This window comes from Phytophthora infestans, genomic scaffold (assembly GCF_000142945.1).
Source record: "Phytophthora infestans T30-4 supercont1.8 genomic scaffold, whole genome shotgun sequence".
Classification (NCBI taxonomy): Eukaryota; Oomycota; class Peronosporomycetes; order Peronosporales; family Peronosporaceae; genus Phytophthora; species Phytophthora infestans.
The window spans coordinates 3452136-3463813 of NW_003303751.1; the positions used below are offsets into that span (position 1 = coordinate 3452136).

Genomic DNA, 11678 nt, shown 5'->3' on the forward strand with positions numbered 1-11678 from the left:
CGAGCGTTCCAAAATGATAACTACATCACCTCGTACCGCTCGTCGCATCCGTTGCTTGATCTCGATGATCACTAAATAAAGACTTGTTTTTGGCGCTTGTGAATTGGTGTGGCTGTCGGAGACGGGGATATAGCGGCAAAAGACTAGACGCGCGCTTAACGACCGAGCAAAGTCTGTAGAAGCAGCAAAAGAGCTGTTACTGCAAGCACTGGGTCACGCGCGCAAAAGATAGCACTTGTTGGTCTCGATATAACGACTTTGGGTTATGAGCCCAACCCGCTTCCTCTGCGCCAAAGTGCTAGCTCAAACGCAACATCTCCCACCGACACACGCAAACGCCCAGAATCAAACCATACGCAAACAGCCGCAATCGCACGCATGCACTCACCCCAATCAGACAACCTCTCAAGCCTTCGATAGACCCTTCGAACGTTGATGCCGACGGTGCACCTCGACAACGTCGCTGTCGTCTTCCAGCGCTTGTCGATGTTTTGGCAACGAAATCACCGCACACAACACAACCGAACGTCCCAAAAGCCGTTCGAGCGTTCCAAAATGAAAACTACATCACCTCGAACCTCTCGTCGCATCCGTTGCTTGATCTCGATGATCACTAAATAAAGACTTGTTTTTGGCGTTTGTGAATTGGTGTGGCTGTCGGAGACGGGGGTATAGCGGCAAAAGACTAGACTCGCGCTTTACGACCGAGCAAAGTCTGTAGAAGCAGCAAAAGAGCTGTTACTGCAAGCACTGGGCTCACGCGCGCAAAAGATAGCACTTGTTGGTCTCGATCCAACGACCTTTGGGTTATGAGCCCAACACGCTTCCTCTGCGCCAAAGTGCTAGCTCAAACGCAACATCTCCCACCGACACACTCAGACGCCCAGAAATAAACCAAACGCAAACAGCCGCAATTGCACGCACGCACTCACCCCAATCAGACAATCCACATCCAAAACAACCCTCTCAAGCCTTCGATAGACTCCCCGAACGTTGATGCCGACGGTGCACCTCGATAACGTCGCTGTCGTCTTCCAGCGCTTGTCGATGTTTTGGCAACGAAATCACCGCTCACACAACCCAACCGAACGTCCCAAAAGCCGTTCGAGCGTGCCAAAATGAAAACTACATCACCTCGAACCGCTCGTCGCATCCGTTGCTTGATCTCGATGATCACTAAATAAAGACTTGTTTTTGGCGCTTGTGAATTGGTGTGGCTGTCGGAGACGGGGGTATAGCGGCAAGAGACTAGACTCGCGCTTTACGACCGAGCAAAGTCTGTAGAAGCAGCAAAAGAGCTGTTACTGCAAGCACTGGGCTCACGCGCGCAAAAGATAGCACTTGTTGGTCTCGATCCAACGACCTTTGGGTTATGAGCTCAACACGCTTCCTCTGCGCCAAAGTGCTAGCTCAAACGCAACATCTCCCACCGACACACGCAAACGCCCAGAATCAAACCATACGCAAACAGCCGCAATCGCACGCACGCACTCACCCCAATCAGACAACCAAAACAACCCTCTCAAGCCTTCGATAGACCCTTCGAACGTTGATGCCGACGGTGCACCTCGATAACGTCGCTGTCGTCTTCCAGCGCTTGTCGATGTTTTGGCAACGAAATCACCGCTCACACAACCCAACCGAACGTCCCAAAAGCCGTTCGAGCGTTCCAAAATGAAAACTACATCACCTCGAACCGCTCGTCGCATCCGTTGCTTGATCTCGATGATCACTAAATAAAGACTTGTTTTTGGCGTTTGTGAATTGGTGTGGCTGTTGGAGACGGGGATATAGCGGCAAAAGACTAGACGCGCGCTTTACGACCGAGCAAAGTCTGTAGAAGCAGCAAAAGAGCTGTTACTGCTAGCACTGGGCTCACGCGCACAAAAGATAGCACTTGTTGGTCTCGATCCAACGACTTTTGGGTTATGAGCCCTACACGCTTCCTCTGCGCCAAAGTGCTAGCTCAAACGCAACATCTCCCACCGACACACTCAAACGCCCAGAATCAAACCATACGCAAACAGCCGCAATCGCACGCACGCACTCACCCCAATCAGACAATCCACATCCAAAACCACCTTCTCAAGCCTTCGATAGACTCCCCGAACGTTGATGCCGACGGTGCACCTCGATAACGTCGCTGTCGTCTTCCAGTGCTTGTCGATGTTTTGGCAACGAAATCACCGCTCACACAACCCAACCGAACGTCCCAAAAGCCGTTCGAGCGTTCCAAAATGAAAACTACATCACCTCGAACCGCTCGTCGCATCCGTTGCTTGATCTGGATGGTCTCTAAATAAAGACTTGTTTTTGGCGTTTGTGAATTGGTGTGGCTGTTGGAGACGTGGATATAGCGGCAAAAGACTAGACGCGCGCTTAACGACCGAGCAAAGTCTGTAGAAGCAGCAAAAGAGCTGTTACTGCAAGCACTGGGCTCACGCGCACAAAAGATAGCACTTGTTGGTCTCGATCCAACGACTTTTGGGTTATGAGCCCATCACGCTTCCTCTGCGCCAAAGTGCTAGCTCAAACGCAACATCTCCCACCGACACACTCAAACGCCCAGAATTAAACCAAACGCAACCAGCCGCAATCGCACGCACGCACTCACCCCCATCAGACAATCCACATCCAAAACACCCTCTCAAGCCCTCGATAGACTCCCCGAACGTTGATGCCGACGGTGCACCTCGATAAACGTCGCTTGTCGTCTTCAGAGCTTGTCGATGTTTTGGCGACGAATTCACCCGCTCCAACAACCCAACCCAAACGTCCCAAAAGCCGTTCGAGCGTTCCAAAATGAAAACTACATCACCTTGAGCCGCTCGTCGCATCCGTTGCTTGATCTGGATGATCTCTAAATAAAGACTTTTTTTTGGCGTTTGTGAATTGGTGTGGCTGTGTGGAGACGTGTATATAGCGGCAAAAGACTAGACGCGCGCTTAACGACCGAGCAAAGTCTGTAGAAGCAGCAAAAGAGCTGTTACTGCAAGCAGTGGGCTCACGCGCACAAAAGATAGCACTTGTTGGTCTCGATCCAACGACCTTTGGGTTATGAGCCCAACACGCTTCCTCTGCGCCAAAGTGCTAGCTCAAACGCAACATCTCCCACCGACACACTCAAACGCCCAGAATCAAACCATACGCAAACAGCCGCAATCGCACGCACGCACTCACCCCAATCAGACAATCCACATCCAAAACAACCCTCTCAAGCCTTCGATAGACTCCCCGAACGTTGATGCCGACGGTGCACCTCGACAACGTCGCTGTCGTCTTCCAGCGCTTGTCGATGTTTTGGCAACGAAATCACCGCTCACACAACCCAACCGAACGTCCCAAAAGCCGTTCGAGCGTTCCAAAATGAAAACTACACCACCTTGAGCCGCTCGTCGCATCCGTTGCTTGATCTGGATGGTCTCTAAATAAAGACTTGTTTTTGGCGTTTGTGAATTGGTGTGGCTGTCGGAGACGGGGATATAGCGGCAAAAGACTAGACGCGCGCTTAACGACCGAGCAAAGTCTGTAGAAGCAGCAAAAGAGCTGTTACTGCAAGCACTGGGCTCACGCGCACAAAAGATAGCACTTGTTGGTCTCGATCCAACGACTTTTGGGTTATGAGCCCAACACGCTTCCTCTGCGCCAAAGTGCTAGCTCAAACGCAACATCTCCCACCGACACACGCAAACGCCCAGAATTAAACCAAACGCAAACAGCCGCAATCGCACGCACGCACTCACCCCAATCAGACAATCCACATTCAAAACAACCCTCTCAAGCCTTCGATAGACTCCCCGAACGTTGATGCCGACGGTGCACCTCGATAACGTCGCTGTCGTCTTCCAGCGCTTGTCGATGTTTTGGCAACGAAATCACCGCTCACACAACCCAACCGAACGTCCCAAAAGCCGTTCGAGCGTTCCAAAATGAAAACTACATCACCTTGAGCCGCTCTTGCTTGATCTCGATGATCACTAAATAAAGACTTGTTTTTGGCGTTTGTGAATTGGTGTGGCTGTCGGAGACGGGGATATAGCGGCAAAAGACTAGACTCGCGCCTTACGACCGAGCAAAGTCTGTAGAAGCAGCAAAAGAGCTGTTACTGCAAGCACTGGGCTCACGCGCGCAAAAGATAGTACTTGTTGGTCTCGATCCAACGACCTTTGGGTTATGAGCCCAACACGCTTCCTCTGCGCCAAAGTGCTAGCTCAAACGCAACATCTCCCACCGACACACTCAGACGCCCAGAATTAAACCAAACGCAAACAGCCGCAATCGCACGCACGCACTCACCCCAATCAGACAATCCACATCCAAAACAACCCTCTCAAGCCTTCGATAGAACGTTGATGCCGACGGTGCACCTCGATAATGTCGCTGTCGTCTTCCAGCGCTTGTCGATGTTTTGGCAGCGAAATCACCGCTCACACAACCCAACCGAACGTCCCAAAAGCCGTTCGAGCGTTCCAAACTGAAAACTACATCACCTCGAACCGCTCGTCGCATCCGTTGCTTGATCTCGATGATCACTAAATAAAGACTTGTTTTTGGCGTTTGTGAATTGGTGTGGCTGTCGGAGACGGGGATATAGCGGCAAAAGACTAGACTCGCGCCTTACGACCGATCAAAGTCTGTAGAAGCAGCAAAAGAGCTGTTACTGCAAGCACTGGGCTCACGCGCGCAAAAGATAGCACTTGTTGGTCTCGATCCAACGACCTTTGGGTTATGAGCCCAACACGCTTCCTCTGCGCCAAAGTGCTAGCTCAAACGCAACATCTCCCACCGACACACTCAAACGCCCAGAATTAAACCAAACGCAAACAGCCGCAATCGCACGCACGCACTCACCCCAATCAGACAATCCACATCCTAAACAACCCTCTCAAGCCTTCGATAGACTCCCCGAACGTTGATGCCGACGGTGCACCTCGATAACGTCGCTGTCGTCTTCCAGCGCTTGTCGATGTTTTGGCAACGAAATCACCGCTCACACAACCCAACCGAACGTCCCAAAAGCCGTTCGAGCGTTCCAAACTGAAACCTACATCACCTCGAGTCGCTCGTCGCATCCGTTGCTTGATCTCGATGATCACTAAATAAAGACTTGTTTTTGGCGTTTGTGAATTGGTGTGGCTGTCGGAGACGGGGATATAGCGGCAAAAGACTAGACTCGCGCCTTACGACCGAGCAAAGTCTGTAGAAGCAGCAAAAGAGCTGTTACTGCAAGCACTGGGCTCACGCGCGCAAAAGATAGTACTTGTTGGTCTCGATCCAACGACCTTTGGGTTATGAGCCCAACACGCTTCCTCTGCGCCAAAGTGCTAGCTCAAACGCAACATCTCCCACCGACACACTCAGACGCCCAGAATTAAACCAAACGCAAACAGCCGCAATCGCACGCACGCACTCACCCCAATCAGACAATCCACATCCAAAACAACCCTCTCAAGCCTTCGATAGAACGTTGATGCCGACGGTGCACCTCGACAACGTCGCTGTCGTCTTCCAGCGCTTGTCGATGTTTTGGCAACGAAATCACCGCTCACACAACCCAACCGAACGTCCCAAAAGCCGTTCGAGCGTTCCAAAATGAAAACTACATCACCTCGAACCGCTCGTCGCATCCGTTGCTTGATCTCGATGATCACTAAATAAAGACTTGTTTTTGGCGTTTGTGAATTGGTGTGGCTGTCGGAGACGGGGATATAGCGGCAAAAGACTAGACTCGCGCCTTACGACCGAGCAAAGTCTGTAGAAGCAGCAAAAGAGCTGTTACTGCAAGCAGTGGGCTCACGCGCGCAAAAGATAGCACTTGTTGGTCTCGATCCAACGACCTTTGGGTTATGAGCCCAACACGCTTCCTCTGCGCCAAAGTGCTAGCTCAAACGCAACATCTACCACCGACACACTCAGACGCCCAGAATTAAACCAAACGCAAACAGCTGCAATCGCACGCACGCACTCACCCCAATCAGACAATCCACATCCAAAACAACCCTCTCAAGCCTTCGATAGACTCCCCGAACGTTGATGCCGACGGTGCACCTCGATAATGTCGCTGTCGTCTTCCAGCGCTTGTCGATGTTTTGGCAACGAAATCACCGCTCACACAACCCAACCGAACGTCCCAAAAGCCGTTCGAGCGTTCCAAAATGAAAACTACATCACCTCGAACCGCTCGTCGCATCCGTTGCTTGATCTCGATGATCACTAAATAAAGACTTGTTTTTGGCGCTTGTGAATTGGTGTGGCTGTTGGAGACGGGGATATAGCGGCAAAAGACTAGACGCGCGCTTTACGACGGAGCAAAGTCTGTAGAAGCAGCAAAAGAGCTGTTACTGCTAGCACTGGGCTCACGCGCGCAAAAGATAGCACTTGTTGGTCTCGATCCAACGACCTTTGGGTTATGAGCCCAACACGCTTCCTCTGCGCCAAAGTGCTAGCTCAAACGCAACATCTCCCACCGACACACTCAAACGCCCAGAATTAAACCAAACGCAAACAGCCGCAATCGCACGCACGCACTTACCCCAATCAGACAATCCACATCCAAAACAACCCTCTCAAGCCTTCGATAGACTCCCAGAACGTTGATGCCGACGGTGCACCTCGATAACGTCGCTGTCGTCTTCCAGCGCTTGTCGATGTTTTGGCAACGAAATCACCGCTCACACAACCCAACCGAACGTCCCAAAAGCCGTTCGAGCGTTCCAAAATGAAAACTACATCACCTCGAACCGCTCGTCGCATCCGTTGCTTGATCTCGATGATCACTAAATAAAGACTTGTTTTTGGCGTTTGTGAATTGGTGTGGCTGTCGGAGACGGGGATATAGCGGCAAAAGACTAGACTCGCGCCTTACGACCGAGCAAAGTCTGTAGAAGCAACAAAAGAGCTGTTACTGCAAGCACTGGGCTCACGCGCGCAAAAGATAGCACTTGTTGGTCTCGATCCAACGACCTTTGGGTTATGAGCCCAACACGCTTCCTCTGCGCCAAAGTGCTAGCTCAAACGCAACATCTCCCACCGACACACGCAAACGCCCAGAATTAAACCAAACGCAAACAGCCGCAATCGCACGCACACACTCACCCCAATCAGACAATCCACATCCAAAACAACCCTCTCAAGCCTTCGATAGACTCCCCGAACGTTGATGCCGACGGTGCACCTCGATAACGTCGCTGTCGTCTTCCAGCGCTTGTCGATGTTTTGGCAGCGAATCACCGCTCACACAACCCAACCGAACGTCCCAAAAGCCGTTCGAGCGTTCCAAAATGATAACTACATCACCTCGTACCGTTTGTCGCATCCGTTGCTTGATCTCGATGATCACTAAATAAAGACTTGTTTTTGGCGCTTGTGAATTGGTGTGGCTGTTGGAGACGGGGATATAGCGGCAAAAGACTAGACGCGCGCTTTACGACCGAGCAAAGTCTGTAGAAGCAGCAAAAGAGCTGTTACTGCAAGCACTGGGCTCACGCGCGCAAAAGATAGCACTTGTTGGTCTCGATCCAACGACTTTTGGGTTATGAGCCCATCACGCTTCCTCTGCGCCAAAGTGCTAGCTCAAACGCAACATCTCCCACCGACACACGCAAACGCCCAGAATTAAACCAAACGCAAACAGCCGCAATCGCACGCACGCACTTACCCCAATCAGACAATCCACATCCAAAACAACCCTCTCAAGCCTTCGATAGACTCCCCGAACGTTGATGCCGACGGTGCACCTCGATAACGTCGCTGTCGTCTTCCAGCGCTTGTCGATGTTTTGGCAACGAAATCACCGCTCACACAACCCAACCGAACGTCCCAAAAGCCGTTCGAGCGTTCCAAACTGAAAACTACACCACCTTGAGCCGCTCGTCGCATCCGTTGCTTGATCTGGATGGTCTCTAAATAAAGACTTGTTTTTGGCGTTTGTGAATTGGTGTGGCTGTTGGAGACGTGTATATAGCGGCAAAAGACTAGACGCGCGCTTAACGACCGAGCAAAGTCTGTAGAAGCAGCAAAAGAGCTGTTACTGCAAGCAGTGGGCTCACGCGCGCAAAAGATAGCACTTGTTGGTCTCGATCCAACGACCTTTGGGTTATGAGCCCAACACGCTTCCTCTGCGCCAAAGTGCTAGCTCAAACGCAACATCTCCCACCGACACACTCAAACGCCCAGAATTATACCAAACGCAAACAGCCGCAATCGCACGCACACACTCACCCCAATCAGACAATCCACATCCAAAACAACCCTCTCAAGCCTTCGATAGACTCCCCGAACGTTGATGCCGACGGTGCACCTCGATAACGTCGCTGTCGTCTTCCAGCGCTTGTCGATGTTTTGGCAACGAAATCACCGCTCACACAACCCAACCGAACGTCCCAAAAGCCGTTCGAGCGTTCCAAAATGAAAACTACATCACCTCGAACCGCTCGTCGCATCCGTTGCTTGATCTCGATGATCACTAAATAAAGACTTGTTTTTGGCGTTTGTGAATTGGTGTGGCTGTCGGAGACGGGGATATAGCGGCAAGAGACTAGACTCGCGCTTTACGACCGAGCAAAGTCTGTAGAAGCAGCAAAAGAGCTGTTACTGCAAGCACTGGCTCACGCGCGCAAAAGATAGCACTTGATGGTCTCGATCCCAACGACCTTTGGGTTATGAGCCAACTACGCTTCCTCTGCGCCAAAGTGCTAAGCTCAAACGCTACATCTACCCACCGCCCACGCAAGCGCCCAGAATAAACCAAACGCAAACAGCCGCAATCGCACGCACGCACTCACCCCAATCAGACAATCCACATCCAAAACAACCCTCTCAAGCTTCGATAGACCCTTTCGAACGTTGATGCCGACGGTGCACCTCGATAACGTCGCTGTCGTCTTCCAGCGCTTGTCGATGTTTTGGCAACGAAATCACCGCTCACACAACCCAACCGAACGTCTCAAAAGCCGTTCGAGCGTTCCAAAATGAAAACTACACCACCTCGAACCGCTCGTCGCATCCGTTGCTTGATCTCGATGGTCACTAAATAAAGACTTGTTTTTGGCGTTTGTGAATTGGTGTGACTGTTGGAGACGTGGATATAGCGGCAAAAGATTAGACGCGCGCTTAACGACCGAGCAAAGTCTGTAGAAGCAGCAAAAGAGCTGTTACTGCTAGCACTGGGCTCACGCGCGCAAAAGATAGCACTTGTTGGTCTCGATCCAACGACTTTTGGGTTATGAGCCCAACACGCTTCCTCTGCGCCAAAGTGCTAGCTCAAACGCAACATCTCCCACCGACACACGCAAACGCCCAGAATTAAACCAAACGCAAACAGCCGCAATCGCACGCACGCACTCACCCCAATCAGACAACCAAAACAACCCTCTCAAGCCTTCGATAGACCCTTCGAACGTTGATGCCGACGGTGCACCTCGATAACGTCGCTGTCGTCTTCCAGCGCTTGTCGATGTTTTGGCAACGAAATCACCGCTCACACAACCCAACCGAACGTCCCAAAAGCCGTTCGAGCGTTCCAAAATGAAAACTACATCACCTCGAACCGCTCGTCGCATCCGTTGCTTGATCTCGATGATCACTAAATAAAGACTTGTTTTTGGCGCTTGTGAATTGGTGTGGCTGTTGGAGACGGGGATATAGCGGCAAAAGACTAGACGCGCGCTTTACGACGGAGCAAAGTCTGTAGAAGCAGCAAAAGAGCTGTTACTGCTAGCACTGGGCTCACGCGCGCAAAAGATAGCACTTGTTGGTCTCGATCCAACGACCTTTGGGTTATGAGCCCAACACGCTTCCTCTGCGCCAAAGTGCTAGCTCAAACGCAACATCTCCCACCGACACACGCAAACGCCCAGAATCAAACCATACGCAAACAGCCGCAATCGCACGCACGCACTCACCCCAATCAGACAATCCACATCCAAAACAACCCTCTAAAGCCTTCGATAGACTCCCAGAACGTTGATGCCGACGGTGCACCTCGATAACGTCGCTGTCGTCTTCCAGCGCTTGTCGATGTTTTGGCAACGAAATCACCGCTCACACAACCCAACCGAACGTCCCAAAAGCCGTTCGAGCGTTCCAAAATGAAAACTACATCACCTCGAACCGCTCGTCGCATCCGTTGCTTGATCTCGATGATCACTAAATAAAGACTTGTTTTTGGCGTTTGTGAATTGGTGTGGCTGTCGGAGACGGGGATATAGCGGCAAAAGACTAGACTCGCGCCTTACGACCGAGCAAAGTCTGTAGAAGCAGCAAAAGAGCTGTTACTGCAAGCAGTGGGCTCACGCGCGCAAAAGATAGCACTTGTTGGTCTCGATCCAACGACCTTTGGGTTATGAGCCCAACACGCTTCCTCTGCGCCAAAGTGCTAGCTCAAACGCAACATCTCCCACCGACACACGCAAACGCCCAGAATTAAACCAAACGCAAACAGCCGCAATCGCACGCACGCACTCACCCCAATCAGACAATCCACATCCAAAACAACCCTCTAAAGCCTTCGATAGACTCCCAGAACGTTGATGCCGACGGTGCACCTCGATAATGTCGCTGTCGTCTTCCAGCGCTTGTCGATGTTTTGGCAGCGAAACTACCGCTCACACAACCCAACCGAACGTCCCAAAAGCCGTTCGAGCGTTCCAAAATGAAAACTACATCACCTCGAACCGCTCGTCGCATCCGTTGCTTGATCTCGATGATCACTAAATAAAGACTTGTTTTTGGCGCTTGTGAATTGGTGTGGCTGTCGGAGACGGGGGTATAGCGGCAAAAGACTAGACTCGCGCCTTACGACCGAGCAAAGTCTGTAGAAGCAGCAAAAGAGCTGTTACTGCAAGCACTGGGCTCACGCGCGCAAAAGATAGCACTTGTTGGTCTCGATCCAACGACTTTTGGGTTATGAGCCCAACACGCTTCCTCTGCGCCAAAGTGCTAGCTCAAACGCAACATCTACCACCGACACACTCAGACGCCCAGAATTAAACCAAACGCAAACAGCCGCAATCGCACGCACACACTCACCCCAATCAGACAATCCACATCCAAAACAACCCTCTCAAGCCTTCGATAGACTCCCCGAACGTTGATGCCGACGGTGCACCTCGATAACGTCGCTGTCGTCTTCCAGCGCTTGTCGATGTTTTGGCAACGAAATCACCGCTCACACAACCCAACCGAACGTCCCAAAAGCCGTTCGAGCGTTCCAAAATGAAAAGTACATCACCTCGAACCGCTCGTCGCATCCGTTGCTTGATCTCGATGATCACTAAATAAAGACTTGTTTTTGGCGTTTGTGAATTGGTGTGGCTGTCGGAGACGGGGGTATAGCGGCAAAAGACTAGACTCGCGCCTTACGACCGAGCAAAGTCTGTAGAAGCAGCAAAAGAGCTGTTACTGCAAGCACTGGGCTCACGCGCGCAAAAGATAGCACTTGTTGGTCTCGATCCAACGACCTTTGGGTTATGAGCCCAACACGCTTCCTCTGCGCCAAAGTGCTAGCTCAAACGCAACATCTCCCACCGACACACTGAAACGCCCAGAGTTAAACCAAACGCAAACAGCCGCAATCGCACGCACGCACTTACCCCAATCAGACAATCCACATCCAAAACAACCCTCTCAAGCCTTCGATAGACTCCCCGAACGTTGATGCCGACGGTGCACCTCGATAA

At 51.5% G+C, this 11678-nt stretch overlaps 1 non-coding gene across 1 annotated transcript; it reads right to left on the minus strand.

Annotated features, from left to right (window-relative positions):
• Nucleotides 1-8622: 8622 nt before the first annotated feature.
• Nucleotides 8623-8695, minus strand: PITG_26549. Its single transcript has one exon. It is a non-coding gene; the product is annotated as a tRNA-Met (tRNA).
• Between the last annotated feature and the right edge of the window lie 2983 nt (nucleotides 8696-11678).